The sequence below is a fragment of the Lucilia sericata genome, unplaced genomic scaffold (assembly GCF_015586225.1).
Source record: "Lucilia sericata isolate MDLA Ls3-8-SP2 unplaced genomic scaffold, ASM1558622v1 Contig000345F_arrow, whole genome shotgun sequence".
NCBI lineage: Eukaryota > Metazoa > Arthropoda > Insecta > Diptera > Calliphoridae > Lucilia > Lucilia sericata.
In genome coordinates, this window is record NW_023994365.1 from 196,405 (window position 1) to 212,777 (window position 16,373).

The 16,373-nt window shown below is 29.4% G+C and overlaps 2 protein-coding genes across 4 annotated transcripts in view; one reads left to right on the plus strand and one right to left on the minus strand.

Moving 5' to 3' along the window:
• LOC119603888 (leucine-rich repeat-containing protein 15) overlaps positions 1-16,373 on the minus strand; it is a 163,783-nt gene that overhangs the window by 145,778 nt on the left and 1,632 nt on the right. For 2 of the 3 annotated variants that reach the window (XM_037956172.1, XM_037956173.1), the window contains exons 1-2: positions 13,279-13,727; positions 11,849-12,178 (exon numbers count right to left, since the gene is read on the minus strand). The exons of the other annotated variant lie outside the window; for it this stretch is intronic. The gene's annotated coding sequence lies outside the window, so the exon portion shown is untranslated. Of the gene's footprint in view, positions 1-11,848; positions 12,179-13,278; positions 13,728-16,373 lie in introns of those variants that run through there. 3 annotated transcript variants of the gene reach the window in all.
• Positions 2,903-16,373, plus strand: part of LOC119603885 (extended synaptotagmin-2-A) — an 82,229-nt gene continuing 68,758 nt past the window's right edge. The window contains exon 1 of the mRNA XM_037956156.1: positions 2,903-3,004. The gene's annotated coding sequence lies outside the window, so the exon portion shown is untranslated. The remainder of the gene's footprint in view (positions 3,005-16,373) is intronic.

The window sequence follows — 16,373 nt, forward strand, 5'->3', positions numbered from 1 at the left end:
TCTTACGGGGAAAAGTGGGCATTTCTGGGATTTTGTTTAATGTTATAGGAAATGTCCGAAATTGTGCTTTACTTGCTTAAACTATTAAGAAAATTTATATTGAAACTATTATCTGCAACAATTTTGTGATTTTAGTCTACTGGGGAAATGTGGGCTTTTCGGGGATTTTGTTTAATGTTATAGGAATTGTCAGAAAATGTGATTTACATGCTTAAACTATTAAAATATTTATAATCAAAGTATAATCTGCAAAAATTTAGTGATTCCAGTCTTCCCAAGAAATGCGGAGATTTCTGGGATTTTGTGTAAAGTTATAGGAATGATCAGAAAACATGTTTTACTTTTACAACAAACTATTAGAAAATTGATATCCAATAATTTTTGAAAATTTTGAGGGATTTCAGTCTTCCGGGGAAATTTGGGCATTTCGGGGATTTTGATTAATGTTATATGAATTATTAGAAAATGTACTTCACTTGCTTAAACTATTAAGAAAATTTATTTTCAAACTACTATCTGCAACAATTTAGTGATTTTAGTCTGCTGGGGATATGTGGGCATTTCGGGGATTTTGTTTAATGTTATAGGAATTGTTAGAAAATGTGCTTTACATGCTTAAACTATTAAAATATTTATATTCAAAGTATAATCTGCGAAAATTTAGTGATTCCAGTCTTCCCGAGAAATGAGGTGATCAGTGATTTTAGTCTGCTGGGGATATGTGGGCATTTTGTTTAATGTTATAGGAATTGTTAGAAAATGTACTTTACCTCCTTAAACGTATAAAATAATTATGTTAAAACAATTTTCTAGAAAAATTTGTTGATTATAATCTCCTGGGGAAATGTGGGCATTTGTGGGATTTTTTTCTAATGTTATAGGAATTAAAAGAAAACAATTTTTTTTCCTTAAACTATTAACATTTTTATATTCGAACTAATTCCTGAAACAATTTAGTGATTTTAGACGTCCGGGGAAATGTGGAGATTCTGGGATTTTCTTTCATGTTATAGGAATTGTTAGATTTTCTTTAAATGTTATAGGAATTGTTAGAAAATAAGCTTTACCTTCTTGAACTATTAAAATATTTATGTTAAAACAATTTAGGGATTTTAGCCTTCGGGGGAAATTGCGTATTACTGGGATTATATTTAATGCTAAAGGAATTCTTAGAAAACCATTTTTAATATGTTTAATCTAATAAAATAATCACATATAAACCTATTACTTGAACAATTTTGCGTTTTTCGTCTTAAGGGGAAATATGGGTATTTCTGGGATTTTGTTTAATGTTATAGGAATAGACAGAAAATGTGCATTACATACTTAAATTATTAATATGTTGATATTCAAACTATTATCAGCAAAAATTTAGTGATTTTAATCTGCTGGGGAAATGTAGGTATTTTTGGGATTTTGTTTAATGTTATAGGAATTATCAGAAAACATGTTTTACTATCTTAAACTATTAAAATATTTATGTTGAAATTATTTTTAATATTTTGGGAATTACCAAAAAAAGTTCTAAACTTAATAAATTTATTAAAGTGTTCATCTAGTTTCTTGAAAAATTTTAAGATTTTAGTCCGTTGGGGAAATGTGGGAATTTCTGGAATTTAATGTTTAATGTTTTGGGAATTAACATTGAAATATTTTTGGGAATTTCAAAGAAAATATTTCTTTAAGGCTTAGTTTCTCTTAAATAATCATATGTAAATAGTTTGCACTTATTTTAGGGTTCCGGAGTTAAATTGGCCATTTCCGGGATTTTTAAAAACTTTTTGGGAATTTGAGTTTTTTAATATATTTGTACAATTTAAGTGTTCTAGTATAATTTTGTAGAAGTTTATATAATTTTAACATATTTTGAAGATTTTATGAGCCTGGGGAAATTTGCGGGATTTTTTATATGTTTTAGGAATTTACAAAAATACAATTTTTTATATTTTGATGGCTTTAAAACATTATTTTATTAAATATTTCATAAGAAATTTTTAATTTTTTGAGGTTTTAGAAATATGTGGCCGTTTCTGGGAGTGGAATTTTTTAAAATATTTTTGGGAATTTAAAAAATTTTGCTTAAATTCTGTAAAATCATTTTGTTTTTTTTTTTAATTTTTAACAATTAGAAAAAAATGTTTGTGATTTTAGTCTAGTGAAAAAGATGTAGCCATTTCTGGGATTGGGATTTTTAAAAATATTTTTGGGAATTTAAAAAATTTTCCTAAAATTTTGTAAAATTATTTCGTTTTTTACATTTTTATATAATATATATTTTATTACCAAAATCTGGCAACCTTTTACATAACAGATTGCCTACAAACATTTTGAAGATTAAGCTCAATTGGGGGAAAACTTTACTTCGTTCAAACACGACAAAAACCTTGACTATATAATAATCTTGTGGTTTAAAGGCAATGTGTACCAAACTCACAGACAGAGGGGGGAACAAAAAGAACAAGATAATATACTAAAGAGGTAAACAAGCAAAATGAATAGATTTTTTTGTGTAAAAAAACAAATGGAGATTTTGTTGCAGTTTTTTTGCTGCTGCATAGCAAATGACTGAGTTTAAGGCTAAGAAGGTATGTAGGTAATATTAACTGCATTGCAAAACAAATGTATTAGGGAGGAACAAAGTAAAATTTAAAATTTTGGCAAAAAATATAGTTTAACTAATAAAAAATGAGCCACCCTTTTGTTTTTTATTTATATTTGTGCATTTAATAAACTGACATTTAAATAACTGCCATTGAAAACAACACTGCGTATTTTATGCTTCTTTTTCTACAGTTTTGTTTACTATGTATTAAGAGAGGAGACTGAACGGCTTGAGTAGAAGAGACTTTTTCTACCCTTTTGCAACTCATGATGACACAGTGTTTTTCCTCCCTACGTGTGTAAAGTTGTTCGTGTTTTCGTATACCCTTCATATTTAAAGCTTTAAAATTAAAATTTAATTGGCGAACGTGTCAAAAAGGTGAAAGATTGAGTGAGTAAAAGGGTGAGTAAGTCGAAATGTGTAAGCATTAGAATGCAAACACTTAAAGCACGTAAATTACAGAAAACAATAATAACAAAATATGCAATAACAGAAAAAACAACAACAATGACAAGAAAGAAATCTGTTATTTTTATGATTTACATATGTAAATAGAGATGAGTGTGTAACAAGCATAAGCTAAGGGAATTAGTACAGGGTTGATAAATTAAGTACAACCAAGTTTGAAGGATATGTTAAGCCAAGCAGTAGAAATGGAACATTATAAATTATTTAAGGGGAAAAGTGATTATTACCGGGATTTTGTGTAAAAATATACGAATTGTCAAAAAAATATATATACAACATTTCCCCGTAAATTTTTAAGATTTTAGTCTTACGGGGAAAAGTGGGCATTTCTGGGATTTTGTTTAATGTTATAGGAAATGTCCGAAATTGTGCTTTACTTGCTTAAACTATTAAGAAAATTTATATTGAAACTATTATCTGCAACAATTTTGTGATTTTAGTCTACTGGGGAAATGTGGGCTTTTCGGGGATTTTGTTTAATGTTATAGGAATTGTCAGAAAATGTGATTTACATGCTTAAACTATTAAAATATTTATAATCAAAGTATAATCTGCAAAAATTTAGTGATTCCAGTCTTCCCAAGAAATGCGGAGATTTCTGGGATTTTGTGTAAAGTTATAGGAATGATCAGAAAACATGTTTTACTTTTACAACAAACTATTAGAAAATTGATATCCAATAATTTTTGAAAATTTTGAGGGATTTCAGTCTTCCGGGGAAATTTGGGCATTTCGGGGATTTTGATTAATGTTATATGAATTATTAGAAAATGTACTTCACTTGCTTAAACTATTAAGAAAATTTATTTTCAAACTACTATCTGCAACAATTTAGTGATTTTAGTCTGCTGGGGATATGTGGGCATTTCGGGGATTTTGTTTAATGTTATAGGAATTGTTAGAAAATGTGCTTTACATGCTTAAACTATTAAAATATTTATATTCAAAGTATAATCTGCGAAAATTTAGTGATTCCAGTCTTCCCGAGAAATGAGGTGATCAGTGATTTTAGTCTGCTGGGGATATGTGGGCATTTTGTTTAATGTTATAGGAATTGTTAGAAAATGTACTTTACCTCCTTAAACGTATAAAATAATTATGTTAAAACAATTTTCTAGAAAAATTTGTTGATTATAATCTCCTGGGGAAATGTGGGCATTTGTGGGATTTTTTTCTAATGTTATAGGAATTAAAAGAAAACAATTTTTTTTCCTTAAACTATTAACATTTTTATATTCGAACTAATTCCTGAAACAATTTAGTGATTTTAGACGTCCGGGGAAATGTGGAGATTCTGGGATTTTCTTTCATGTTATAGGAATTGTTAGATTTTCTTTAAATGTTATAGGAATTGTTAGAAAATAAGCTTTACCTTCTTGAACTATTAAAATATTTATGTTAAAACAATTTAGGGATTTTAGCCTTCGGGGGAAATTGCGTATTACTGGGATTATATTTAATGCTAAAGGAATTCTTAGAAAACCATTTTTAATATGTTTAATCTAATAAAATAATCACATATAAACCTATTACTTGAACAATTTTGCGTTTTTCGTCTTAAGGGGAAATATGGGTATTTCTGGGATTTTGTTTAATGTTATAGGAATAGACAGAAAATGTGCATTACATACTTAAATTATTAATATGTTGATATTCAAACTATTATCAGCAAAAATTTAGTGATTTTAATCTGCTGGGGAAATGTAGGTATTTTTGGGATTTTGTTTAATGTTATAGGAATTATCAGAAAACATGTTTTACTATCTTAAACTATTAAAATATTTATGTTGAAATTATTTTCTTCAAAAATTTAGTGTTTTAAATATTCTGGGGAAATGTGGGCATTTTGGGGATTTTGTTTAATGTTATAGGAATTAACAGAAAATGTGTTTTACTTCCTTAAACTATTAAAATAATTATTTTCAAACGTTTTAAGGAAATTTTTTGAAATTTTAGTGTTCCGGGGAAAGGTGGTAATATCTGGGATTTGGATTAATGTTATAGGAATTGTTGGAAAAAGGGCCTGACTTCTTTAATATATTTATGTTGAAACTATTTTGTGTAAAATTTAAGTGATTTTAGTCTTCCGGGGAAAAGTTAGCATTTCGGGGATTTTGTGTAATATTATAGGAATTGTCGGAAAATGTGATTTACTTCCTTAAACTTTAAAAAAAAACTATTTGCTGGAAATTTTTACTGATTTTAGTGTTCTGGGAAAATTTGGGTATTTCTGGGATTTTATTTAATGCTATAGGAATTCAGCAAAAACATTTTTCTTTTTAAATAATAAGTAATCAAATTCATTCTTAATTTTTTTGAGTAATTTTAAAGAATTTTTCACTTTAAAATATTCATAATAAAATTTTTGTTAGCTTTAGACTTGCGGGGAAAATCTCTAGGATTTTTTAATATGTTGGGAAAAAAATATTTCAGTATTTATATTTAAATATCTTAAAAATTGTTTTATTGGGTTTCCTTAGCTTGACTTGACATGTTGTGTAAAGTCAAAATTGTTTTTTAAGCCAGATGTATAATACAGTCATAAGTCAAAATTTACATTGTTTTTTTTTTTTTTTTTCATCAAACATGTACAAGAAAACAAGTAAGAAGGGAACTTTATTCTTACACAACAAAAGTGAAAGAAAACCTCACTAAACAAACCAAACAAAAATGTTAAACACAAGCAAAATGTAAAAAAAATAAAATAAAGAATAGACAAAGAACAGCATCATCATCATCATCTTGGGTTGTGTATAAAAGGAAAAAAAGGTATTGAGCCATGTGACATGCATGTTTTACAGCAGCCAACAACAGCAATAATAACAACAAAAGAAATAACACATCATTTAAACATAAAACCAAACCTACATACAAATTTTACTTGTATACTTTCTGGAGCATACTTTTTCTTTGGTTTTAAAAACAGAGTATGTACTAGTGTCATATGTAAAACCAACAACAATAAGAAAATTTTGTAGTACAAAAGCTGTTGTTGTTTTACCTCTAACAGAATTCTTGTGTCTGTAAGTGCGTGTAATGTTACATTTTAACACCACAACGCATTTGAAGAGTTTTCATTACTCATTGTCGTGCATATTTGCATGTGTTACGTTGCGTGTTTGCAAATTTTTATTTCAGAAAAAATGAGTACATTTGGATCTCCTTACTGTAACACTTACAGAACTTGAACAGAACTAGAACAGAATTAGAACAGAACTAGAACAGAACTAGAACTGAACTAGAACAGAACTAGAGCAGAGCTAGAACTGAACTAGCACAGAACTAGAAATGAACCAGAACAGAACTAGAACAGAACTTGAACAGAACTAGAACTGAACTAGAACAGAACTAGAACAGAACTAGAACAGAACTAGAACAGAACTAGAACAGAACTAGAACAGAACTAGAACAGAACTAGAACAGAACAAGAACAGAACTAGAACAGAACTAGAACAGAACTAGAACAGAACTAGAACAGAACTGGAACAGAACTAGAACAGAACTAGAACAAAACTAGAACAGAACTAGAACAGAACTAGAACAGAACTAGAACAGAACTAGAACAGAACTAGAACTGAACTAGAACTGAACTAGAACTGAACTAGAACTGAACTAGAACTGAACTAGAACTGAACTAGAACTGAACTAGAACTGAACTAGAACTGAACTAGAACTGAACTAGAACTGAACTAGAACTGAACTAGAACTGAACTAGAACTGAACTAGAACTGAACTAGAACTGAACTAGAACTGAACTAGATCTGAACTAGAACTGAACTAGAACTGAACTAGAACTGAACTAGAACTGAACTAGAACTGAACTAGAACTGAACTAGAATCTGAACTAGAACTGAACTAGAACTGAACTAGAACTGAACTAGAACTGAACTAGAACTGAACTAGAACTGAACTAGAACTGAACTAGAACTGAACTAGAACTGAACTAGAACTGAACTAGAACTGAACTAGAACTGAACTAGAACTGAACTAGAACTGAACTAGAACTGAACTAGAACTGAACTAGAACTGAACTAGAACTGAACTAGAACTGAACTAGAACTGAACTAGAACTGAACTAGAACTGAACTAGAACTGAACTAGAACTGAACTAGAACTGAACTAGAACTGAACTAGAACTGAACTAGAACTGAACTAGAACTGAACTAGAACTGAACTAGAACTGAACTAGAACTGAACTAGAACTGAACTTGAACTTGAACTGAACTTGAACTGAACTTGAACTGAACTAGAACTGAACTAGAACAGAAGTAGAACAGAACTAGAACAGAACTAGAACAGAACTAGAACAGAACTAGAACAGAACTAGAACAGAACTAGAACAGAACTAGAACAGAACTAGAACAGAACTAGAACTGAACTAGAACTGAACTAGAACTGAACTAGAACTGAACTAGAACTGAACTAGAACTGAACTAGAACTGAACTAGAACTGAACTAGAACTGAACTAGAACTGAACTTGAACTGAACTTGAACTGAACTTGAACTGAACTAGAACTGAACTAGAACAGAAGTAGAACAGAACTAGAACAGAACTAGAACAGAACTAGAACAGAACTAGAACAGAACTAGAACAGAACTAGAACAGAACTAGAACAGAACTAGAACAGAACTAGAACTAGAACAGAATTAGAACAGAACTAAAACAGAACTAGAACAGAACTAGAACAGAACTAGAACAGAACTAGAACAGAACTAGAACAGAACTAGAGCAGAGCTAGAACTGAACTAGAACTGAACTAGAACTGAACTAAAACTGAACTAGAACTCAACTAGAACTGAAATAGAACTGAAATAGAACTGAACTAGAACTGAACTAGAACTAAACTAGAACAGAACTAAAACAGAACATAACTAGAACTGAACTAGAACTTAAATAGAACTGAACGACCTCCTAACTTGTCTATGCCCTGTTCTGTTGACTAGTCTAGTACTGAATTTTCCATCTCTGTACTAACAATTCTTAGTTTGGTTTTTAAAGTTAAAAGAAGAAAATAACAAGACCACAAACATACTAAATACAACAACAGTATGTGGGGAGCACGATTTCTATAAATTAACATATTTGTGTGTACGCGTGTAACTCGATTTATTTTTAATGCAATTGCGGTAGTATGATGAAAGAAGCTTAAAGAGTGGGGAGTTTAGTATTGAAAAAAAATCCTTTTAACTTTTAATAAAGTTGCCAGATGATTAATCTAATTATATAATTACTTTTACGGGTTATTGCTATAACTTCCAAGATACTTAACAGATTTATACAAATTTAAAAGAAGTTCAGAAAATTTCTGGAATTTTTAAAAATGTTAAAATAATTTTCGAAAGTGTTGCCATCAAGTTTTTTTATAGCGATCTAGTTATTTAAACATTTTTCTTGCTAAACAAATTTCTATTCATAATCCTTTTAATTACTTTTGCAAAAAAAAAAAAATCCAAAATTTTTATTTACACATGTAAATTTTTTATTTACTTTTAATTTGGCCACAATAAATAATGGTTTTTGGTTTCAAAACACCCAGTAAGTATCATACTCACTACAACATCTCTTCATGTTTTCCACCCTCAGTGGGTGTTTCATACTACTTTGCTGGCAATTAAGAAATTCCCAACATTTAAAATATTTTAAAAGGGTTTTCATGTTGTTCTATGGAAGTTTAACAAATTTATGGTTGAGTCTACTAAGGATACAAGTTTGTGTATCCTTAACTTGTTGTAGTAGCTTAAGTTTATTTAAAAGTATGTATTTAAACAAAAGTATCCATGTACTAATTTTATTTTTTGTTTGGTTTTATTAGATCAATTATTGTAAATATTTATTTAAATAATAAACAAATAACATGAGAGAATAAAAAATAAGATACTTTTTTTCAAGTTAGTAGTTTTTCTATTGGGGTCTGGTACTTATGTTTGGTATGTGGGAATATTTATTTTATAACATTTTTGTTTGGTTGATAAGATAACTTTTATAAAAAAGCAATTTGTTTATGAATTTAAATAAACATTTTTAGCAAATATTTTTGTGATTCACAAAAAAAAAAAAATAATAGGAAAACTTAATATTTGTAAAATAGCAAATTTAGAAAGTCATAATTTCATTACATTTCAGAACATAACTAAAACTAGAACACAACTAGAACTGGACCAGGGCCAGAACAGAACATAAACGGAACTAGAACAGAACTAGAACAGAACTAGAACAGAACTAGAACAGAACTAGAACAGAACTAGAACAGAACTAGAACAGAACTCGAATAGAACTAGAACAGAATTGAACTAGAACTGTACTAGAACTGAACTAGAACTGAACTAGAACTGAACTAGAACTGACCTAGAACTGAAGTAGAACTGAACTAGAACTGAACTAGAACTCAACATAAACGGAACTAGAACGGAACTAGAACAGAACTAGAATAGAACTAGAACAGAACTAGAATAGAACTAGAACAGAACTAGAACAGAACTAGAACAGAACTAGAACAGAACTAGAACAGAATTGAACTAGAACTGAACTAGAACTTAACTAGAACTGTACTAGAACTGAACTAGAACTGAACTAGAACTGAACTAGAACTGAAACTAGAACTGAACTAGAACTGAACTAGAACTGAACTAGAACGGAACTAGAACTGAACTAGAACTGAACTAGAACTGAACTAGAACTGAAGCTAGAACTGAACTAGAACTGAACTAGAGAACTGAACTAGAACTGAACTAGAACTGAACAGAACTGAACTAGAACTGAACTAGAACTGAAACTAGAAACTGAACTAGAACTGAACTAGAACTGAACTAGAACTGAACTAGAACTGAACTAGAACTGAACTAGAACTGAACTAGAACTGAACTAGAACTGAACTAGACTGAACTAGAAACTGAACTAGAACTGACTAGAACTGAACTAGAACTGAACTAGAACTGAACTAGACTACTAGAACTGAACTACTGGAAACTAGAACTGAACTAGAAATGAACTAGAAACTGAACTAGAAACTGAACTAGAACTGAACTAGAACTGAACTAGAACTGAACTAGAAAACTGAAGTAGAACTGAACGAGAACTGAACGAGAACTGAACTAGAACTGAACTAGAACTGAACTAGAACTAAGAGACGGAACTAGAACTAGAACTGAACTAAGAACTGAACTAGAACTGAACTAGACTGAACTAGAACTGAACTAGAACTGAACTAGAACTGAACTAGAACTGAACTAGAACTGAACTAGAACTGAACTAGAACTGAACTAGAACTGAACTAGAACTGAACTAGAACTGAACTAGAACTGAACTAGAACTGAACTAGAACTGAACTAGAACTGAACTAGAACTGAACTAGAACTGAACTAGAACTGAACTAGAACTGAACTAGAACTGAACTAGAACTGAACTAGAACTGAACTAGAATGAACTAGAACTGAACTAGAACTGAACTAGAACTGAACTAGAACTGAACTAGAACTGAACTAGAACTGAACTAGAACTGAACTAGAACTGAACTAGAACTGAACTAGAACTGAACTAGAACTGAACTAGAACTGAACTAGAATTGAACTAGAACTGAACTAGAACTGAACTAGAACTGAACTAGAACTGAACTAGAACTGAACTAGAACTGAACGAGAACTGAACTAGAACTGAACTAGAACTGAACTAGAACTGAACTAGAACTGAACTAGAACTGAACTAGAACTGAACTAGAACTGAACTAGAACTGAACTAGAACTGAACTAGAACTGAACTAGAACTGAACTAGAACTGAACTAGAACTGAACTAGAACTGAACTAGAACTGAACTAGAACTGAACTAGAACTGGACTAGAACTGGACTAGAATTGAACTAGAACTGAACTAGATCTGAACTAGAACTGAACTAGAACTGAACTAGAACTGAACTAGAACTGAACTAGAACTGAACTAGAACTGAACTGAACTGCAACAGAACTAGAACAGAACTATATACGAGTGTCGATGGGAGAAATCCATTTTTATAAATTTTTTAACCTTTGTAGCCCTGTGTAATTATTACTTTTCAGTAATATTTGTTTATTAAAAATGTAGTACATATTTATTTTGAGTGTATATATTCAATTGTTTGTGTGTATTTAACTTGTTACAAAAACAAACATTTATTTCTATATAATTTGTTTCCTTTTTAGTAATTTCATTTAATATTTCAAGTGTTTCTTTTGAATATTTTTTTTTATTTATATTTTCTAACAACATTTGACGGTGTAGATAGATGGTTTGTCATCATTTTGAAAAGAATGTAGCAACAACTTTTGTCGAGGCGCGTGTTTGGCATACACAAATGAATTGAACTTAAAACAGAGAGAAACAAAATACAAAAATTTTCCTTAAATGGTGGGGTTTTTCTGTTAAGATCAGTCAGTAGTAGCAGCTATAGTGCATATTGAATATTTAATGAAAATTTTAAAATAAAATGTAATTAAAAATACATAGATGGCAGGGGCTTAGTTGCTTTGATATATACTTTATAGCAAGTTTAACTAAGGTATTCGCTAAATGCTCAAAAGTAATTGCTTTTTAAAGGTGTTTCTTCTTGATGTTTTAAAAGCGGGGGCTGAGGAAGTAACACCTTAAAGCCAAAATATGGAGAAGAGTTTAAAACGATTTAAGTAAGGACTTGTTGTAAGGTATATCTCGCTCAAGTTGAAATTATTGAAACGTTTTATACGACAATTGGTAAAACAATTGTTTAGACTCTTTTAGATTTAAATATATTCTAAATTTCATAACTTACCTTGACTTTTATTTCCACACTTAGTCTGCTGTCTTAGATATATTTTAATATCTTTCACTTTAATTACTTTATAATAAACTGTAATTAGTTTTCTTTAGTATGAATAATTTTTATTTTTTATAATTTATTTAGCTGTTAAAGTTTTTTGTTGTTTTGCTCTTGAACTTTAGCAACGCTAATTTAATTCCTTTTTAATGCTGGCATCGCCCACTTAAACTTTATGTAGCAAATAAATCTTTTGTAGTAAATCCTTGGACAATTGTTAATGATAAGGAGGTTGTTGTTTTTGTTTTCTACTTTATGAATTAATCGATTTTTGTTTAAGACCAACTGAAAGATAGATTTAAAAGACAATTTGAACTGAACTAGAATGAACTAGAACTGAACTAGAACTGAACTAGAACTGAACTAGAACTGAACTAGAACTGAACTAGAACTGAACTAGAACTGAACTAGAACTGAACTAGAACTGAACTAGAACTGAACTAGAACTGAACTAGAACTGAACTAGAACTGAACTAGAACTGAACTAGAATGAACTAGAACTGAACTAGAACTGAACTAGAACTGAACTAGAACTGACTAGAACTGAACTAGAACTGAACTAGAACTGAACTAGAACTGAACTAGAACTGAACTAGAACTGAACTAGAACTGAACTAGAACTGAACTAGAACTGAACTAGAACTGAACTAGAACTGAACTAGAACTGAACTAGAACTGAACTAGAACTGAACTAGAACTGAACTAGAACTGAACTAGAACTGAACTAGAACTGAACTAGACTGAACTAGAACTGAACTAGAACTGAACTAGAACTGAACTAGAACTGAACTAGAAACTGAACTAGAACTGAACTAGAACTGAACTAGAACTGAACTAGAACTGAACTAGAACTGAACTAGAACTGAACTAGAACTGAACTAGAACTGAACTAGAACTGAACTAGAACTGAACTGAACTAGAACTGAACTAGAACTGAACTAGAACTGAACTAGAACTGAACTAGAACTGAACTAGAACTGAACTAGAACTGAACTAGAACTGAACTAGAACTGAACTAGAACTGAACTAGAACTGAACTAGAACTGAACTAGAACTGAACTAGAACTGAACTAGAACTGAACTAGAACTGAACTAGAACTGAACTAGAACTGAACTAGAACTGAACTAGAACTGAACTAGAACTGAACTGAACTGAACTGGAACTGAACTAGATCTGAACTAGAACTGAACTAGAACTAGAACTGAACTAGAACTGAACTAGAACTGAACTAGAACTGAACTAGAACTGAACTAGAACTGAATTAGAACTAGATCTGAACTAGAACTGAACTAGAACTGAACTAGAACTGAACTAGAACTGAACTAGAACTGAACTAGAACTGAACTAGAACTGAACTAGAACTGAACTAGAACTTTTTATTTACCTTTACTTTATTTAGAAGTTATCCTTTAGATATTTTGGTATCTTTTGAGTAATTTAGATCACTTGTTGAAGATTTGGAAAAAATATATTCATTTATAATCCAAAGTATAAGAATTAAATTTGAAAGATTTTACCACTTTTATTTATTTTTAAGTAAATTTTTGATTATTCAAATTTATATCTTTCAGATACTTTTATATGTTTTGATCTTTGTTTAATAATTAGGGTTTAACACTTTTTGGCAATTTTTTGATTTTTTTAAACTTTTATAACATAACTTTTTTTCTAATTTTATCTTATAGATACTTTTGTATCCTTTGCTGCAAATAAAACACTTTTTTATGTGTTCTTTACTTAAAATATTTTGTACACTTTTTTTTAATTTTTATCAGTTAGATTCTTTTGTATCTTTTGTTTGATATTTTACACTTTTTTATATTTTATTTATGATATTAAATATTATCTATGATTTTTTTATTATTTATGTCGATTTTTTTAATTAATATCTTTCAGATACTTTTATATCTTTTGTTTAAAATTTTGCTGTTTTGAACATTTATTTAGATTTTTTATTTTGATTTAGCTATTGTGTTGTTTATGCAGCATTTAATTTTCTACAAAGAAAAAAAAATCAAATAATTATTACATTTTTTTTTTCATAAAAATATTTAAATAATATAAGTTATAAGACACTTTAGAGTGCATATTTATTATCTTAAATATACTTTCGAAATACTTTACTTTGCTATTGTTATTCTTAGGAAATTTGTTGTTGCATTATTTTTTAAAAAACTCTTGCTAAGGCTTTCTTTATATTTTTAATTTAATTTTTTGTGCAAATTTCTTTTAAATATTGTTTTAAATTTACCAGAATTTTTTATATTATTGAGCAAATAAGTATATTCTTCTTTCATTACTGTTTTTATGTAAAAACCTAAATTTTTATTTAGAATATTTGTGGGTTTAAAAGTCATTTAATTGTTTGTGGTTTTTGGTAAATATTTTAAATAGACCATTTTATTTTATTGTTTTAATTAAAAAAGTAACATTTGGAATCAATTCTGGTATAGCTACTTGATTATTTTGAGGCAAAAGGTTAGCGATTAGCGATAGAATTGGACATCTTCTCTATTACCTAATATTTATGTGTTTAACGAAATAACTAAACTATAGACTAGACTATAGACTAGACGATAGACTAGACTATAGACTAGACTAGACATAGACTAGACTATAGACTAGACTATAGACTAGACTAGACTATAGACTAGATCTAGATAGACTATAGACTAGACTATAGACTAGACTATAGACTAGACTTATAGGACTAGGACTATAACTAGACTATAGACTAGACTCTAGACTAGAACTATAGGACTAGACTATAGACTAGACTATAGACTAGACTATAGACTAGACTATTAGACTAGACTATAGACTAGACTATAGGACTAGACTATAGGACCTAGACTATAAGGACTAGACTATAGGACTAGACTATCGGACTAGACTATAGACTAGACTATAGACTAGATATAGACTAGACTATAGACTAGATATTTAGACTAGACTATAGACTAGGAACTATAGGACTAGGACTATCGACTAGACTATAGACTAGACTATAGACTAGACTATAGACTAGACTATAGACTAGACTATAGACTAGACTATAGACTAGACTATAGACTAGACTATAGACTAGACTATAGACTAGACTATAGACTAGACTATAGACTAGACTATAGACTAGACTATAGACTAGACTATAGACTAGACTATAGACTAGACTATAGACTAGACTATAGACTAGACTATAGACTAGACTATAGACTAGACTATAGACTAGAGACTAGACTATAGACTAGACTAGACTATAGACTAGACTAGACAATAGACTAGACAATAGACTAGACAATAGACTAGACTATAGACTAGACTATAGACTAGACTATAGACTAGACTATAGACTAGACTATAGACTAGACTATAGACTAGACTATAGACCAAACTATAGACTAGACTATAGACTAGACTATAGACTAGACTATAGAGTAGACTATAGACTAGACTATAGACTAGACTATAGACTAGACTATAGACTAGACTATAGACTAGACTATAGACTAGACTATAGACTAGACTATAGACTAGACTATAGACTAGACTATAGACTAGACTATAGACTAGACTATAGACTAGACTATAGACTAGACTATAGACTAGACTATAGACTAGACTATAGACTAGACTATAGACTAGACTATAGACGAGACTATAGACTAGACTATAGACGAGACTATAGACTACTAGACTAGACTATACTAGACTATATACTAGACTATAGACTAGACTATAGACTAGACTATAGACTAGACTATAGACTAGACTATAGACTATAGACTAGACTATATACTAGACTATATACTAGACTATATACTAGACTATATACTAGACTATAGACTAGACTATAGACTAGACTATAGACCAGACTATAGACTAGACTATAGACAATACTATAGATTTGTAGACTAGACTATAGACTGCGATAACGAAATCTGATGACTATAATGAAATATCTTTAAGATACTTTAACTTTTTTTGATTTAGTATCTCTCAGATACTTTTGTATCTTTTAGCTTAATAAACACTTTTTTCGCAAGAAACTTCAACAGTTTTGATAATATTTAATGTTAAATAGTTAAACAATAGAAATATATATAAATTTTTTTAAATATTTTTAATCCTTGAGATATTTTTATAACTTTTTTTTTAATGTTTATATTAGAAAATGTTTGTTGTTTTAAATATTATTTTTTTGTAGGATTTTTATTATTTTTTATATTTTCTTAGATTTTTTAAATAATTTTTGTAACAATTTTATAAAATATCTTTTAGATACTTTTAGTATTTCAAGCACTTTTTTAAGAAATTTTGTTACTTAATAATAAAATTTTAAGAAATTATTATTTTTTTTAACTAAAATTACACTTAGAGACGTGTTTTAAAGAAATATCTTTAAGATACTTTTGTAGCTTTCACTATAAAAATCACTTTTAAGGCAGAATTTTGCCTAGATTTTAATTTTGTAGAAAA